This window comes from Akebia trifoliata, chromosome 10, assembly GCF_017979445.1.
Source record: "Akebia trifoliata isolate Shusen 1 chromosome 10, ASM1797944v1, whole genome shotgun sequence".
NCBI classification, from domain to species: Eukaryota; Viridiplantae; Streptophyta; class Magnoliopsida; order Ranunculales; family Lardizabalaceae; genus Akebia; species Akebia trifoliata.
This window is the reverse complement of record NC_141384.1, coordinates 22882809-22902980: the sequence shown is the minus strand read 5'-3', so window position 1 is coordinate 22902980 and position 20172 is coordinate 22882809. Positions and strand designations below refer to the sequence as shown.

Here is a 20172-nt window from a genome sequence, read left to right as displayed (position 1 = left end):
ATTCATACTTTTCAAAGTGGGAACAACAAAAGGCCTTAACCCAAAGATTTGGGATTGGTTAAACGAATCTTGTTCCACCATTCCATTCTATCCAAAGTCAAATCTTTATATCTTCTTTCACCATCTCCATCCAAGTTCTTCGTAGTGTTCCTCTTGCTCTTTTAGGACCTTCAACTTAAATCATTGTATTCAACGCACCGTGAAGAATTAAATACCTGCTTCCCTATCCTTTTCTAGGATTAATGTTTTGAGCTCTAACAGTTGCTGCATTTTTTTTAGGGAAAATTACTTAAAAGACCGTCGTGGAAGGGTTTCTTTCTAAATAGTCTCTATGTTTTGCACGGTAGTTTGATAGGATATTTAGTCAACTTTTTCTTTCTTAATGGTCCCTTGTTACTGTTGAGTTCACAATTTTTACTGTCGAACTCAACACTGGTAAAACCCACCCATTTTCAATTTTTGAGTTTTTTCGACTAAAATATATGGAAAGATCAACTAAAAACTTGAGATAACGACTTGTTTAGATGATTTCAACCCAAAAGAATTATTCTTGATTGACTTTCATCCAAAAATTAAGAAAAAAGAAGTGAAGGAATTGAGTCTCCAAAACTCCATTGAGATGCCAAAAATCTAATTTTTTAGATGAAAACTATGAATTTGAACAGTTAGGGCATTCAATCGTGAGAAATGTGGTAGATGACGTCTAGGGACTATTTAGAAAGAGAAAAGTTTACTATATGGACTATTAAGAAAGAAGTCCCTCCGTCAGGCATGGTTTTAAAATTTGGTTTCACTTCTCGGCCATGCCAGATACTAAGTCATCTTGGACAAGTTTACCAATACGTTTGAGACGTCTCGTTCCAAAATTTGAAAAATGAATGTAGTGTTTTAAATTTTATCCGAAAAATTGACTAGTTTGTTCATCTCATCCATGTCTGATATCGAAACGACTCGGGCAATACGTCTCAATGTCAAACGAGTTTTGAAACCATGCTGCTAGGGTCCTTTAAGGAATTTCCCCTTTTTTTATGGGCCGCACTTGTTGCATATTATTTACTCATCTTGACAGTTAAAAAAGAGTTGAAAACCAAAAGGTGCACCTTCATGCATCATCAACATCTACAGATCTTAATTAACGAAGTAGGCAATATGAATCCTAGTTCACCATTTAATTTTATCAAGAACCCTATCTTCAGTTATTGCTCCACCTTTTTCACTATCTCCATTCACATCAGACCAATTTGAGCATATAATTATTTATTTTTTTTATAAAAAAAATTGCTTGTAAATTTGTGCAGCACTAGCTGAGTTGGATTGTTTTGGCAGATAAACAAAAACTCTATGGCTTTGCAGTATCTATCTGCAAGCAATAAGCGAAACTTTAGGGCTGAATTGGTTTGGCCAAGGCTGAAGCCTAACAAATGGGTACAATCCCAAGAACAAATTTTGATGCTAGCTGACTAAGTTGGTTAAAGTCTGTTGAGTGTTAATACCACAACTTCGAAAACCTACTTTTACCTATTAATTACTGGTCATTAAACTCGCTTGCCTAGCAAAAAATAATCGGTACCATACAATGATTATAAAGTAGGGATCCAGTCAGGTGTCCCCATTCCTAACCAAGGTCAGATGGCGCCCCATTTTACGCTACGTGCCATTTTGGTGACGCACGGACAGTATGGAGATGTTGTCCATCCCTTCACAAAAGATCAGTTTAATTGGTGACGTGTGTAGCATTGTCTTGAGAAGGATTTCTAATCGTTGGATTCAAAAGAGATTAGATCTAGTGGATACAAGTTATCAAACACTACATAGATAGGTTCACCAAGGGATGGACCACCTATCCATACGGTCAGTAAGTCCCCAAAAAATCTACGTAGCATAAAATGGAGTGCCACCTGACCTTGGTTAGGCACAGGATACCTGACTGAACCCCTACTCTTGAATATAAGCCCAACTTGGGTTCATGGGATTGTACTTGTTACTTATTGTGATCATCGTCAATCAATTCCCATCTTCGAAAAAGTGGAAGGCAGCAACAACACCCTGAGATGTTTCAAAACTATGAAAGCCAGCCAAGAAAACAAAATGGAAATGTGTATAAAGTTCAAACTTCAAACCCAAATTGTTGAATGTTCATTTATTTGTTTCTTGGGTGACCTTTCAGCTTGTATATCATATGAAGGTGGCAGTCGTAAGACAGACATATTATCTTGATGTCACAAAAAGATCTCACATTGCTCTGCAACTCATTGTTCACCTTTCGTTCATAGTACATGAAAACTTGAATGCTCTGAAGAAGTTACATAAAACTTTCACATTCTCCAGAAATATGTAATACTAGATTTATATCTCGATTAATCAAACACCTAGTATCAGTAATTTTCTACCCATCACATTGCTTCTGCTTTGGAATCTTGCTCCCACTCCCGCTTCTGATCATAAACTAGTTCAATTTCCAGTTTTTGACACACTCCTCCCAGCATAGAGTTGCTTTCGGATGTTTAAATCAGACATAAAAGGAAGGCATGACATGTTTTTCTTCTCTCTTTTTTCTCTTATCTTCTTTATTTCAGGTACCTAAACCCATTCAAAATAACTCAAGTCACCCTTGTAACTGACATGTTTTTGTCCAGAAGTAAAATAGCCCCTTGGATAAAATCTGCAATAGAAATATCTCAAGTTAAGACATCTGATTATGAGAAAAACTGTAATTTTTCATAGATTTTGATTAAAGCACTTCACCACCTATGCCTCAGGAATAGTAGGATGATTTGTAGCTTCTACTATGTATTTAGCCTTCATATTCTCTAAATGTGGAACTATCAGAAAGTATTGAACTAGATATATTAGAGTTCATATTGAATCATTTATGTCCTCCAATCCAAAGAATGACCATAGGTTTAGCAGAAATACTAAAATATTTCCCCATTAGATACAAATAAGCTAATGCCAGATACTTCGATCCAGTAAAAGTATTTGGATGGCAGAACATATAAGACAGATACATAATCTTGCTTGTTTTCCCAAATATATATATATATAATAATAAAAATAAAAAAACCACCAAAGATCTTCTCTAATTCTAAAATTTCATGTTTGCCTGTTGAGTAGGAGTGATTTTTTGCTCACAGCGCCACAGCCGTTTGACACGTCGTTAAAAAGAAAAAATTTCTTGATCAAATCAAAAACATGATCCGATACCAAGGTGTTGTAAAGGACAAAATTCTATGAACTCAAATAAATAAATAAATTTATTTTTCACCATTGAACAAAACACAGATATTCTTGTAAAGTAAACATAATTCAAATATGGCAATTTATAAAATTAATTTCTCTTCAAAATCCATTAGCATGTTAATCTCCAAAGTACTAGGACGTTCCACAAATGCCCTTATTAGGCTTCAAGTTAATTTCCTCAACTGTGCTTACCTTATCTACCCTTTTTAAGACCTTCTTGGGCTTCAAGTATGTTTTTGTTTTGAGAGATATTTGTGTCTTGTTTTCAACAACTAGATCACCAATAGTCTCCACAAGTGCAACTCCCATGCATAAATCTATGGTACCTGTTAATGTCCCTTACGACAATCTCCCTTTCTATAACCCTGCTCATATACTTGAAAGCCTCGTGACAATCTCTACAAATCTTAAGATTCTTCACCACCCTCAGAGCTTTTCCTGAAGGTGCCGCACCACTCAATACCCCGAAGGCCACTGCCAACTTCTCACTATGATACCAAAGTGCTTCCCTCTTATCTTCAACCTTCACCTCATGCAGTGTTGCATCTAAAATCTCTTTGTACCCCAATTTCCCAATCTCCTCCATCAATTCCGTTAACTTTGCATAGATCTCCACTGATCGTTCATGCCTCCTATCCCGAGCTAAAAATATATGAACCTCCCCACGCACTTCAATCCAACTACATCCGCCTTCCTTCCTCGCCCCTATATCTTTCATCTTTTTTCTCACTTCAGCCACCTTACCCCATCTACCACCAACCGCATAGACATTTGAAAGAATTACAAAGGCCGAATCATCTCGTGGATCATGCTCCAAGAGCCGTCTGCCCATTACCTGACCCATTTCACCTGCACCGTGGACCGCACAAGCAGATAATATGGCTCTCCATACAGCCGCATCGGGTTTGACCGGCATTGTCATGGCGAGCTGCTCAGCCTCCTCTAGTCGTCCAGCTCGCGCTATTGCACCAATCACACTAGTATAATGCTCAAGTCTAGGCTCCACTCCATACTCTAATCTCATAGAATCAAGCCATTTCTCGGCTTCAAGAACAGAACCTGCATTGCAACATGCCGTGAGGATGGCAAGAAAGCTGAATTCGTCAGCTACGAGTCCATGATACTCCATCCCATTAAACAACTCGATCACCGAATGAGTATCCCCTTGTTGGGCATAACCCGCCATCATCGCATTCCACAAAACAATATTCACATCCGGTAATAATCCATCAAACGCTTGACGTGCATCAGAAACAAGACCCGATTTCGCATACCCATCAACTAATGCGGTCCCAGCAACAATATTGAAATCGAGTCCACTAACAAGAGCATGGGCATGAATTATTCGACACTGTTCAAGAGCGGCCAACTCCGCTGCCGCACGAAGCGCACCGGAAACACTATACACGGTAGACCCCACATTATCAAATCTCATATTAGCGAAGAGAGACAGAGCGTCGTACGATCGAGAATTCTGTGCGAGACCCACGATGATAGCTGCATAACAAAATTCATCTCTCTGAGGAATTTCATTAAACACTTTGAGAGCCTGACTGGGTAGTCGACATTTTGTGTAGAAACGAATAAGAGAGGATCCAGAAAAGGGTAAGTGAGAAAGTGAGAGTTTGAGAGAAAGGGTATGAAGTTGAAGGCCAAAGGAGAGAGAAAGAAGAGAGGCGCAGGTTTTGAAGAGGGAGGCTAACGTGCGCTGGTTGGGTAATGTAGGGTGGCGAAGCATGGAGATGAAGTGTGTGAAAGAAAGGAAAGTGTTGGAATGTGCAGAGATGAGAGCCGTCCATGAGACAATGTTGGGTGATTGGATTTGATTGAAGAGACGAAGAGAGTGAGAGGAGAAGTTAGATTTGGAGTAAAGGGTGATAAGGTTGTTGAAGAGTGAGATATCAGTAGAGGGAGTCGTGATGAGGAGGGCGTGGATGCAGCGTGGGTCCACTGTTGTTTGCTGTGGTGCTGTGTCTCCTCCTTTCATTGGCACCCACTTGGGGGGAGTCCAAGCGTTCAAAACTGATTTAAACTACAGGGTCGGGACAATGGATACCCATTTTACCGAATCCGGAACCCAAAAACCCGCGATTCCGGATCCCGTTCTGTTGGAACTAATTAGAGCCGGGTCTAAAATGGATCCGAACCGATAAGAACCAGAACCATTAAGTTCTTTCCAATGGATACCTACAGGTACCCAAAACCGGTTTATTTTATCTTTTTTGTTCATACTATAGGTAATTTAAAGTATTTTTTATTTCAAAATAAATGCATATTATTATATAAAATTCTTCATTTTTTCATATAAATTGCCGATTGGAGCTTAAAATGAGTTACTCTTCAAAAAGCTTCTTACTTTTTATAAAGATAATTTTTTATTTTTGAAAAAAATCATTAATTTGTATCTTTAGTATAAAAAATTATAATTAAGTTAATTATTTTGTTAAGAAAATGTTAATTGTTTAAAAGGAATTTTTTTATAATGCTAATGCTTTGAAATACTTTTTGTCTCATTCGATTCTTGAGAATCGAAATCAATGGGTACCCGTGATTTTTGGTGGTTATGGTTATAAATCCCTTAGGAATGAAATTGAAATCGACTCATTAACACCCCTAATTGGGATCATAGTTAGCAATTCGGTGGAAGTGAAAAAAATGGCACGGAAATAAATCGAGTACTATTCAGAGTAACGGTGCATTAGTTCGTTTGAAAATTCGACGAAAAAAACGCAGGATGGTAAAAATACGATACGAAAATAGTTTGAGAATGATTTAGATCCATCAATTTTTAAAACTTTAAAAAATTCGGATATATATAACATATGATATGACCTAACAATTCTAATATATTAATCTAATTATCAATATTTAAATTAAAATTATCTTAAGTAAACAATCCACAAACATATTCATCTAATAAAATATATATTCGCAATTAAAGATTTAGTTTTAATCTATCTAATAAAAAATGTAAATGAAAAGTATAAAACATGATATATCAATTAATGCCAAAATCATTATATCCCATGACTTAATTAAATTCAAAAAGAAATTTCTTGTCGTATTAATGCGAAGTAGATGGACCAAATAACTTGTCAAAAAGAATATCTTCATAATTAGGTGTAATTTCGTCTTCTTTTTCAAACTTTTCACAACCATCATCAACATATTCTAAAAGCTACCCAAGTTATTCAAAATTAATTATTTTTTTATCACGTTTTTCAAGATCACCACAATTAGTCTTCATCTTTGAATTCATCTTTATGTTAATAAAATCTTCTATCATAGAAGGTGTCAATCTATTTCTCCTCTTCATATGTGTCGCTTCAAATGCACTTTAATTTTGCTCACATGGTGAAGAACTACATGGTTAACTTAATATACGAATTGCAATCTTTTGAACTATACGAATCGGTCCACCGTTTTGTAACCACCATATACCAATATGTAAGTTAAAAAAAAATGAAAAACACATTATTTTGTAGTAGTAATTAATAAATAACTTGAAAATAATATAATAAAATACTTACGAGGGTGAATTGTTTTCATCTGATCTCTTGTAAGAGTAGTAAAAATATCTGAACTTTGAGTATTATACTATGTTATTTGTGTACCAAATGCCATACGCTCATCACTTGTGTTAAACATTTTCTTAGCAATAAAAAGTAACCATTTTTTAACTTCCAGATTATCATATCTAATCTTTTCACTTGACATTAATAACGGATTCAGAAATACAGCAACCACATGAACATTATGAAAAATATTTGAATCTCTTCTTCAATTAACTAATTCACACAATTTGACGTACATTGATTGATTATTATCACATTGATGTTTTAATGACTCCCTTGCCTTTTTCATCGTTTCATACAAGTACCTCGTAGTTGATCATTCACCATCAAACAAACAAAGTACAATAATTATAGATTCTAATGCTGAAATCACTTCACTTCTATCGTTCCAAAATATAGTTTCTTAAATTGTATTTGTTATTTTCTTTACTATCTCATAAATAGAATATTTCATGCTTCTCCACTCAAATGATGCAATCATTTGGCGCAATCCATCTTTAACATCTAAATTTAACTAAATTATCAGAAAATGATATGCAAATCTAGTCTTACAAGGCCTTTTTAACTTTATTTTATTTGTCATCTTTCTCATCAATGCCAAGATTGTAATATACTTGTACATGTAATCCACTATTTCTTTTACATTATCAAAAACCCTTTGTACCCAATCAACTTTCTTGTATATATCTTTAAGAAGCAATTGTACTCCATGTGCAGCACATCGTGTTTTATAAATATGTGGATACAATTTCTTAACCATTTAACTGATATTTTCATAATTAGATACATTATTCGTGATAATTTGCACAACGTTCTTCGTTTCAATCTCTTCTATGGTATTACAAAATAAGCCTCTAAGATACACACTTGTCTTTCTCTTACTTGACTCTTCAACTAATTTTAAAAAGATAGCCCATTTTAGAGAGTATACAATCATATTTATACAAGACCATCATTTCAAAACAGTCTAATCATCAAACTTAAGTGTGCACCCTGATTCTATTCGAATCCAATAATCTTTAATTTAAGAAACATATTAATCAAATTCAACCTTGGCATTATGCACTAATTTTGTACGTAAAGTTGAATATGATGGCATTGAATAACCAACACCATATTTTGAAAGAGCCCTGCAAAATTCAATAAATGATGCATCTTGAATAATATTAAATGAAATATTATTCATAAAGAATGTTTGAGCAAGTTCTCTATCTACAAATTCTTTATCTTTCTTGCGACACATTAGTAGTAGTATAATTTGATGTAAACTTGACTTCGAATCATTAGATGGTACTTCAAAACTAAATGATGATTCAACTCTTCGTTCCCCAAATTGTGATGAAAAGGGTGTTGTCTTTCTTTTCTTGTTAAAATTGACACTCTCTTTAATAGTTAAAAGAGTTGCAGCTTGAACATCATCTGGTACACGAGGACAATATGTAATATCCCGCCCTGATTGTTGAGATAAATAGGACTTCACTCTTGCCACTCCCCCAAGATAATCTTTATTACAAAATTTACAAATGAAACGTTCCTTTAGATTATTCGTATATTCTCAAAATTTATCCATTCTTCTCACTATTTCTTTCTACAATAGTAACACATAATATTAATGGAAGAATTACCTTCATGTCAAAAGTGAACACACTACCTTTCTGAAAAATTATTAAAATTCGCAACTAAGAAATTTAAATAGTAAAGAATCTCATAGCTTCCATTGCATGATTTTATAAATAGTCCTTGATTGGTTGAATAAAACCAATTTTTTTTATATCAAATCCATAATTCAATTCTTGTAAGAATTTTAAAATTTACAACTCATAAATCAAATTAGTAAACAATAGCTTTCTCATACAATTTTATAAACAATCTTTGTTTATTTCAACAACAAAAAGTTTTCAATGCCCACTAGCGTAAAACAAAATAACATGTGCAGGACTCACTAGTGTAAAACAAAATGGAGAGAGAGAGAGAGAGACAACTTCTATTGGCACATTAAACTTTTACTAATAATACACAAGTAATTAAATTAAATATTACATACAATTAAATTAAATATTACACACAACTAACACGAGCATTAACTCATGCATAAAGAGAGAGAGAGAGAGTGTGTGTGTGTGTGTGTGTTATCAAAACAATAAAATATTATTTTTTATTTTTAATTAAATATTTGTTTAGTTTGTTATCTCCACTCTCCACTATCTAGGATTAACACACAGAACCACCATTAATAGACAGACAGACCACAGAGAGAGAGAGAGAGAGAGATAGAGGAAATTACCTACAGTGAGGATGCGTAGAGGACTGAAGATATTTCTTGGTTACTCAAAATCTGACAACAGAAATTTCACCAAACGGCCAACGAGTAAACTCCACGATGGGGATGATTTTCGACTTAGGATTTTTTTTTTGCTTCTCTTGAAGTAAGAACAAGAAGGTAAAAATGAATTTATATTTTTAGAATATTACATATTTTAATAGAAAACTTAAGTAATATATGACCAAGTCGTGATCTAGTTGTTGGGATTCAAAGATCCGCGAATTAATTCGAATCTTTGAATCTAATGGTAGTCTTGATCGAAAAGAGTAATATACATCAGATTCATGTATAATTCGTGAATTTACTAACTATGGTCGAGATCAATAGCCAAAGTTTCAAATCAAGATCCACACAAAATGAGACAGTCGTTAGATATAGGTCAGGTTCGATTGACACCCTCCCAAACCAAGATCCACACAAATTGTATGGAGTGTCGGATCTTTTTCAATCTGCGATAATCCTACGATAGAGTGCGAATTATACATCATGTGCTCTTTATTTCACTTAAAACTTTAATAAATTGCAACTACCTCCCTAAAATTGTAATTACCCCCCTATCCCAATTCATTGTCTTCTTTCTTCTATGAGCGAAGCTGTTGGAGATGACTTTTGATTTTTGTTAGACTGAACCTTCTAAATTGAAATGGTTAGAGATGAACTTGAGTGAGGATGATAAAAAAAAGTGAAAGGGTTTTAATACTTGAGAAATCATATCTTAACTGCCATTAATGGTGGACTGAACCCATGTATAAAATGGTAACACCCGTGATGTTAAATTATAGATAATAAACAGAAAAGATTGTGAAATAAAATAACAAAGTAAATTTGAAATACCGTAAATGACTATTTTAATATTGAAATGAGCGAAGCTTGTATTAGTCACAGTAGCCTTAAGACAGATTTCCCTTCTGTGTTGTGCTAACAATCTTTAGACATTTGTCTCCCAAGATGCAACGCTTCACACATGTACAAGACAACACTCCTAGTGTACATGTACAATTGAATTTGTACTCTCAAAGACACAAAGAAATCTCTTAAAAACAAAAATGTGTTATGTAAATAAAAAAATCAAAAATTGAATGAATCCGAATGAGGAAAATAAAAGTGCCTCTTGCTCCAACAAAGTTTTAGCAAAAGTGTTGTTCACGTGAGGTTTAAATCCAAATATTTGCACCCCCCTGCATTCACATCATATGCGCACACAAGCACTAAGGTTTTTTTGGATCAATGGGTCCAAATCCCTTTTAGAATCCTTTAGCCATCACGTCCGCGTGAGTTTTACCCATATCTTTCTCATACTCACTACACTATTTGAAAGCTTTCATATAAGAGTTACACTCTTTAGTTGTTCCTATCCGATGTGAGACTAAAAAATTTACACAACTTTGAAAAATAAACTATTTAACTCTTGCTTTCACTTTTTTACTTTGACTTTCACTTCCATTCAAGTATTAGAATAAATCTCATATTAATCCAACAATCCCTTACATGAATAGAGAAAGTCGAAATTAGATAGCGAATACAATAAAATATTTTAAAAATCATAGAGAATACAATAGAAAAGATACTACACCAGGAGAAATAGCTTGTAACTATGAACTTTCTTTAGTGAAAGTCTATCGGATTTATTAAACTAAGTAGTGAAAATAAGTTTTGAACTATTCAGTCTTTCGTATAAATTAAGATAATAGACTTCACACATTTCCTTTCCAATCACAATAAATTCTTACGGTTATTTTCATTTTGATCTTGAACAATCCTAAATTCATGAGTGTTCTAGAAAATCCAGTCTTTTAAGATTCTTATAGAATCAACCTAATCCTACACTCGCATAGGCGATATCATATTAATAATACCCTGTTATACCCCACTTGTAAATATAAGATATATGCATCATTAAAAGCTTAGCTTGTCTTAAACATTCGCGGTAGGCAACACTTAATGCTTCATAAAAATAGGTAGAAGAAAAAAATTTGAATGCTATCGGTTGAGTAACTCACAACCAATTTTTCTATTGAACCTAGTCCATGGATCTCCAATCGTTACGTTAGGTTTTCATTGAAGTAACTCATAAATATAGGCTTTAATCTCATTTTCTTTGATGTATGATATATCTACTCTCTAAACAAACTTTTAATAAGCGGATCCATAAAGTTTTATTTAGATTTTATAAAGTCAATAGAAATAACTCCATTTGAAAGCAATTGTCTAATGGTGTTGTGTTTACGATATATATATATCATGACTTCTCGTGATAAACAAAATTTTGTACCTAGGAGATAGCTGTTTAATTATCACAATGTACATAAATTGCAGGCACAAGTTTTTCTCATAATGGAATATCTTCTAAGAAATGACAGTCATTCCGCTTCTTCGCTTGTTTTATTTAAAGCTATAAATTTATATTCCATTATGGTACATGCTATACATGTTTGTTTTGAAGATTTTTATGAAACGACGTAGCACCAAGTATAAATACATAACCACTGGTGGATTTTGACTCTTTAAAGTTTGATATCCAACTAGCATCAATGTATCCCTCAAGTACAACTGGATATCTAGTATAATGTAATCCATAGTTTAGAGTATACCTCAAGTATTTCTGCTAATTTTTCCCAATAAGTAACTCTAGGATTACTTGTATAGCTATTATGTTTTCCAATCGAAAAAAAAATATCCGATTTTGTGTAGTTCATGATATATATTAGACTGCCTATTATCCAAGAATATTCTAGTTGGGATTTGTTAGGACTAGTATTTTTCTTTAAGTTATTACTATGATCAAAAGGTATTTTAACAGGACTAATGTCAAACTCATTGAATTTCTTCAATGTATTCTCAATATAGTGTGATTGAGACAAAACTGGTCCATCTAAAATTCTTGTAATTTTAATTCCAAGAATAATATTATCAACATTAAAATCTTTCATATCAAAGTTACTAGTCAACATTTTTTTAGTGGATCTAATAATATCTTTATTAATCTCCCATAATAAGTATATCGTTAATATAAATACAAAGAATTATACATGCATTACCAAATATTTTTAAAATAAATGTACTTGTCACACTAATTGATTTTGAACCCATTCTTTATCATTACACTGTCAAATTTTTTGTGTCATTGTTTTGGAGTTTGTTTTAATCCATAAAGTGATTTTATAAGTCGACACAATTTCTTTTCTTATCTTTTGACAATAAACCTTTCTAATTGCTCTAAATAAATTTCTTCATTTAATTCACCATTTAAAAATACTTCTTTCATATCCATTTGATGTATTTCAAGTTTATATAAAACAACAATTACTATTAACATCCTAATAGATATTATTCTTATAACAAGTGAATATGTATCAAAATAATTCAAACCTTCTTTTTGTTTGAATCCTTTGATAATAAGTGTGTGTTTGGTAACAGTTCTGAAGTCTGAATGGAGGTGGTCCACCATTCAAATTCAGACTTCAGATTTGTTAAAGATGCTTGTTAAATTTCAGATTTCAGAATAAGAGGTTGATTTCAGTGGAAAAAATTCAGCGATAGAAAGTCGCTGGAGGATACTTCTGAATTCTAAAAAAATTATTTTTACCTAAAATACCCTTATAAAAAAAATATATTTCTATTTATTATCCCTTTCTTATAAAAAAAACCGTTAAACCCTTACCTCCTCTCTCTTCTTCATCTCTTACGCAGGTATGTGCATCTACCACCACTCTATTGTTCTTTCTTGATTAATCACACCATGTGAATCTAATATTGAGAAAACCAAATCAAAAAAGAATTGGTTTAGGTTTTTTACCATATAGTTTCAGATTTTTTAAACCATATTTTCAAAAATTTTAACCAGCGTTTATTGGAAAACAATCCAAAAAGAAGTGATTCAAATTTTTTAATCATAATTTCAAATTTTTTAATCATAACCATAGTTTCAGATTTTTCAATCATATAGTTTCAAATTTTTTAACCATTGTTTATTGGAAAACAATCTAAAAAGTATTGTTTCAAATTTTTTAACCATAGCTTCAGATTTTTTAACCATAACCATAGTTTTAGATTTTTTTAACCATAACCATAGTTTCAGATTTTTTAACCATAACCATAGTTTTAGATTTTTTAATCATAGTTTCAGATTTTTTAACCATAGTTTTAGATTTTTTAACCAGTATTTATTGGAAAACAATCCAAAAAGAATTGGTTCAGATTTTTTAACCATAGTTTCAGATTTTTTAACCATAACCATAATTTCAGATTTTTTAATCATAGTTTCAAATTTTTTAACCATAACCATAGTTTCAGATTTTGTAACCATAGTTTTAGATTTTTTAACCAGTATTTATTGGAAAATAATCCAAAAAGAATTGATTCAGATTTTTTAACCATAACCATAGTTTCAGATTTTTTAACCATATAATTTCAGATTTTTTAACCAGTGTTTATTGGAAAACAATCCAAAAAGAATTGGTTCAGATTTTTTAACCATAATTTCAGATATTTTAACCATAACCATAGTTTCAGACAATATGAAGTTGATGTCGACGAAGAGAGTAATTCTTTAGTAGAATTCGAACCATCACATGATCCACCGTGTTATAATGACATATTCTCATCGCAAGCACAAGCTGATATGATCACTTTACGTGATCAAATTGCAATTCAACTAGAAAATGAATGATTGTTTATTGTTTGAGTATTACTTTGTTAGAATGTAATTTCTCAAGTATGAATTCAATTTAAAAACAATACTTTTGGATTATTTAATTTGAAATATGTTGATGGTTTCATTATGCGTAACATGTTGGTTTTTGGTTAACAATTTATTAGAATTATCAAAGGGTAATGTTGTCAAAATGACCATTATGTTTTAAAATTCTATTTGTAACCAGAAGTTCTTAAAAGTTATAAACAAACAACTTTTTCAGAATAAGATTCCAGAATTCAGATTTCAGACTTCAGATTTCAGACTTCAGAAGTGTTACCAAACATACCCTAAGTCTTATTTTATATTTATCTATGGAATCATCGGATTTCACTTTTCGCTTTAAAATCTATTTACAACCTATTTATTTGCTTCCTAATAGAAAATTTACCAATTTCCATGTATGATTTTGCATAATGGATTTAATCTTATTATTCACAACATCTTTCTAATATGGTGTTTTAGGTGTGGATATGGGTTCCTTAAAGCTTTCAAGTTCATCTTCTAACAAATAAATTAGAAAATTTGGACCAAATGACATAGAGATCTTTATTCTCTTACTACATCTTGATTAATTATCATGATCTATATTATTATCATGATCATCATTTGATGTAGTATCATGTGTTTTTTTATTAGAATGTACATCATTTATAAGTTTGTATAGAAACTTATTTTCAAAAAATACATCTTGTGATTCAATGATTGTATGTTGATGCATATCAGTTATGTCTTATTTATGCACAAGAAAACGATATGCACTATTATTATTAGCATAACCAATAAATACATAGTCAATAGTTTTAGATCTAACTTGGTTCTTTTAGGAATTGGAACCGCTACTTTAATTGGGCACCCTTACACTTTCAAGAATTTATTCGAAGGCATTTTACTTTTCATAATTCATAAAGCGACTTATTACTTTCCTTGTAGGGTATCTTATTAAAAATGTAATTTGCAAAAAACAAATCTACCCCCTACAAATTCTATGGTAAACCAGAACTAATTAACACTGCATACGGCATTTCTTTTAATGTTTGATTTTTTTCTTTTCAACAACTCTATTTTGCTGAAGTGTGTATGGTGTTGTTGTTTGATGAATAATTTCATGTTGAACACAAAGCTAATCAAAAGGTAATGAATAATATTCATCACCTCTATCCGTTCTTAGAACCTTTATTATTTTATTAAGCTGATTTTCAACCTCATATTTATATTTAATAAATATTTTTATAGTCTTATCATTGATTCTTAGTAAATGCACATAACAATATCGAATGCAATCATTAATAAAGGTAATAAAATATTTTTTAATTCCTCTACTTTGAATAAATTTTAAGTCATAAAGATCACTATGTATCAAATTTAAAGATTTAGAATTTATTTCAATGGATTTGAAAGATTGTTTTGAAAACTTAGATTTTACACAAATTCACATTTATGATTAGTATCAAAAATAAATTTAGGCAACGATTCTTAATTAGTTATTTTTTTTAAGAATCATAATTAACATGCTCTAATCTACTATGCCAAACATAAGGTAACTCAAGCATATAAGCAGAAAAATTAATATTATTAATATTGAAAACTTTAGGTACAATAGTCATTACATTCATTTTAAATAGATTATCGATCAAATACCCTTTCCCCATATACATCTCATTCTTAGTAAGTACAAATCTGTTAAACTCAAAAATTAACTTGAAACCTTTCTTACTAAATAATGATTTTGATACAAAAAATTTTGAATGTTGGATACGTACAACACATCATTTAAAATCATATTTTTCTCTAAAGTAAATTTCAGCATAACCTTTCCTTGACCTTCAACTATTGAAATCAAAGAGTTACCCATAAACAATTTTTCTCCATTTTTCACTTTCTTATATTCAAAAAATAAATTCTTATCAGAACATATATGTCAAGTCGCCCTTGTGTCTACCCATCATTCCCTAGTATTTCCAACTAAGTTGATTCCAGAGATAACTATAGAAAGATTGATGTTGGAAACAACTACCGCAAGATTTTTTAATTCAGTCAATTGAACTTGAACAGATTTATTTTTTAATGAATCTTGCTTCTTGCGTCTATGACTATATTTTACTCGATGTCCAGGTTTGTTGCACACATAACAATTCCCCTTGAATCTTTTATAATCCCTGCCTTTAGTATCCTAACTACCTTGGTCGGAGAATTTCCTCTTTTAATGTGAAAGTTCGACTTAGGCTTTTTATCTTCCACCACATTGGCTTTGGACTTGAAAGAGTTGTGTTTAGCATTTTTCTCACTTATTATGTTGTCATCTTCTATCCTCAATCTTACAATTAAGTCATCAAACTTCTTCTCTTTACATTTGTATTTTAAATACTTTTTGAAATCTTTTCATGACGACGGTAATTTTTCAATTACTGATGCCATTTAAAAAGATTCACTAACTGGCATACCTTCTATATGAATTTCATGCAGGATAATCTAAAGTTCTTGGATTTAACTTATCACTATTTTGGAATCCAACATTTTAAAGTCTAAGAATCTGCCAACAACAATTTTTTTAAGTCCGACATCTTTTACTTTATTCTTTTTGTCTAAGAATTCCCATAATTCCTTTGCAGTAGTAATTGAACTATATATATATATATATAATGTGTGTATTCAATCCATTGAGAATATAATTTCTACATAAAAAAATTTGCATATTTTCATACTTCAATAGCAGTAATAATGGTTGTGTCATATTCGTTCTCTTTGAGAATATGAGGATCTTCTTGGAGAAATTTTGTCAAGTTCAATGTGGTTAAATAAAACATCTTTTGTTGCCACCTTTTGAAGTTTGTGCCATCAAACTTTTCAAGTTTCTTTTGTGGAGTATGCATTGTAAAATTCATTTTCTTTTCTAAAAATCTAATCGATACAGAAATATTAATAAATCTGTCTTAAGATTGTTAACACTTGTGATGTTAGATTATAAACAATAAACAGAAAAGATTGTGAAATAAAATAACAAAGAAAATTTGAAATATTGTAAATGACTATTAGCCTTAAATCTTTTTGAACAATCACAAGTTGTAATTCATTGAGTTCAACTAAGTCCAACAAAATTTTAGCAAAAGTGAGCCTTTCACGCGCACCCACGTGAGGTTTAAATCTGAAGATTTACACCCCCCTTGAGTGCACATCGTATGCGTACACACACACACACACACACACATACTAAGGTTTTTTCGGATCAATGAGTCCAAATCCTTTTAAAAACCCATTAGCCCTCACGTGTGTGTGGGTTTTACCCATAGCTTTCTCCTACTTTCTACACTATGTGAAAGCTTCCATATAAGAGTTACACTCTTTAGTTATTCCTATCCAATGTGAGACTAAAAAATTTACACGACAACTTTGAAAAACAAACTAGTTAACTCTTACTTTCACTTTTTTACTTTTACTTTACTTTGAGTTCTACTTCCATTAAAATATTAGGATAAATCCCACATTAATCCAACATAGAATGAGTTTTAATACTTGAGAAATCAGATTTGAACCACCATTAATGGGGGACTAAACCCATGTATAGAATAGACTTTATTTTCTTTTTCTTTTTCGAAAGTGAACTTGTTATACTTAATACTTGAGAAATCAGATATGAACCATTCCATATGTGAATATCCAAATTTGATTTGAGAGAAGAAGTCGTAATTTGATTTAATATAAATCATTGTTTTTGTCATTTTAATTAAAAAATAGATTTTTCTTTGTTGTGTGTTCTTGATTGTAGTAAAGAAGATGAGTGGTGTTTGGGGACGTTGAAAGTGAAGAAGACGACTGGTGTTTGGGGTTTTGAATACGTAACGAGGTAGATCCATATTAAAATAAAATGTTAAGTGAACTAATGTCTCACTTGTATAGATGTTTTTTTATCTTTGTCGTTGGATTATGACCTATCCAATGGTCTAGACAATTTGTGTAGATCTAGGTTTAGGGGAGTGTCAACCGAACCTGACCCTATATTATATATATTCATGAAAAATGACTCATAAATAATCATGTAATCTCAACAATGCTAAAGATGTCAATGGGTACCTAGTTACTCGAGATGCATGAAATAGATTTGTCGGTCTTAGGTCTACCATCAAGGGCGGGGCCATGATTTTATAATAGCATGATTTTGGAGAGAAATTCAGAGGTTTTTGGTTGGAAGTTGAAGAAGGAATAGGGAGGGAGGTGAGGAGTGGGGCTCCTTACTAGCTCCGAACGTGTCTACCATAATGAGCATGATCATTTTTTTGTTTGATTCTGGGTAATCATATTAGAGAGCTGATAAGAATAACCCAATAAGAATTAGGTATTCTTGTTATTCTTATTGAGTTTGACTCCCACTATCATTGAATTACTGATTTCATTAAAAACAGGCTTACCTGGTGACAACACCAATTTTTTTTTAATGTGACAACTAATTTAATTGGTAAAATCTATAGATGATGATATCGTTGATCTAGGACAAATTCCAATTATTAACGGATGTCATTAAAAATAGGCTTACTTGGTTGCAACACCAAAAATTTGTAGGTGCAAGTTTACTTAGTTAATAAATTTGTGGGCAATGATACCATCTACTTAGGTTTCAAGTTTGATTAGTATCAAGTTACTGGTCTCATTCGATTTGAACAAAAGAAGCAAGAGTACGCGATGAATACCCCAACTAATAGATTTGTTTTATTTTTAACTTAATTGTAGGAAAATTAGTAGTCTAATTAAATATTAATCAAGAGTATTTAAAATTAAATATACTTTTATGGAAATTAGAATCTGAAGAGAATGTGGTGTATTTATTTATTTTTTAACTTTCTCTTTCACATAAATTTGTATTATATTCTCTAGTCCTTCTAAATTTCAACTCAAAACAATACTTTATATAAAAAAATCAAAGTTTTATTCGCAAAGGTTTGATTTGCTTGAAGAATTCATTATCAACATCTACTATCAAGTTATAAAGACATATATTTATTTATATGATAAAACACAACGATAGAGCCCACTTGCTACAGTTTTATGGGGGGATAAACGTCTCATATGCTACAATTTTGTTGAAGACTAACACCCTATCTAGCTAAAACTGTAACGGGGCCACTTTATTTTCTTTCCTCTTCTCCCCCTCTAATTTTATTATATTTCTTTTTTAATCCACTTTATTATTTTTCATCGTTTACCCCTTTCACCTCACATATTTAATAATAACCCTCCAACTTTATTTTTTTTCCACTTTGCCCCCTCTAAACCCTTGAGAGGATGCATGTGCTTGAACTCTAGTAACCCTACATTATAGCTATAAAGGGGTATAATTGGAAAATAATAAGTAATTATCATTATTCAACTTATAAGATGTAATGTGTAACACAATAATCTTTTTTTAGCTTGATTGAAGGTGTTGAAAATGGATGGCTATCGAACTCTCAAATTTAGAACTAAAATTCCACCGTGAAAATTAAACTTTTTTTTTTTGTTGTTGTTTAGAATTCTTAGAATTTTGTACTCTATAACCCTTTGGCATCTGCTCATGTTTTTGGATGTCACAAATTAATTTGTTTAGGATCCACTCCAAGGTATGTTATGTAATAAATCAATTCTATTAATCAATTTTATGACGTGATCCTTGCTACAAGGTTTGTTGGGTAACAAACATTACAAAGTACGGTTCCCTTAGAGTTGTCACAACTCTAAAGGAGGTTTTGTAATAAAAAATCAACAGTTAAGTCTGTCCAGTAAGAGCCCATTTGGATACACACAAAAAAAGTAACATTTTCAGTTTTGAATGTAAAAAAGTTACAAAGTCTTAATGTTTGGATTCATTTTAGAAAATTACTTTAAAAAAAATTAATTTCTATTTTATAAAAATTAATTTCTTCCTAGTTACTTTCTACTTTATATCCAAATGGGCTCTAAATTTCTCTAACCAAAAAGAGTTAAACGCCCTCTTGAGCTTCAGATAACAAACCTCTTTAACATTTCTCTCGAAAACCCATGATCTTCAAAATCTTAAGCCTCTTTCGTATGACTCCTCTTGATTTTCTACCCAAAACCATTTGTCTTCAATTTCTCCAAGTGCATAAGTTTGAAAACACAAGATGGAAAACCCCAGAGGGGTTTGTCTAAACCACCCTAGCTTTTCTTCCATGCTAAGCATTGTAACTTTTCTGTTTAAAAGGGTTTCAATAAACTAGTGTCATCCTCTCCAAATAAAATTTAGGCCTTCTGAAATCTTCTTCAACCAAAACTCATCATTTTGACTAGAAACTGAAATCAAATCATTTTCAAGCATGAAAATTTTGAATAACTCTTGCAATAGAAGCTCA

General features: G+C 31.7%; 1 pseudogene across 1 annotated transcript; it reads right to left on the bottom strand.

Moving 5' to 3' along the window:
* Positions 1-1839: 1839 nt before the first annotated feature.
* On the bottom strand, positions 1840-5258 carry LOC147393310 (putative pentatricopeptide repeat-containing protein At5g52630 pseudogene; annotated as a pseudogene). The gene is made up of 2 exons (XR_015182399.1): positions 3433-5258; positions 1840-2662 (listed from the first exon to the last, which is right to left on the bottom strand). The product of XR_015182399.1 is annotated as a putative pentatricopeptide repeat-containing protein At5g52630 pseudogene (transcript).
* Positions 5259-20172: the final 14914 nt, after the last annotated feature.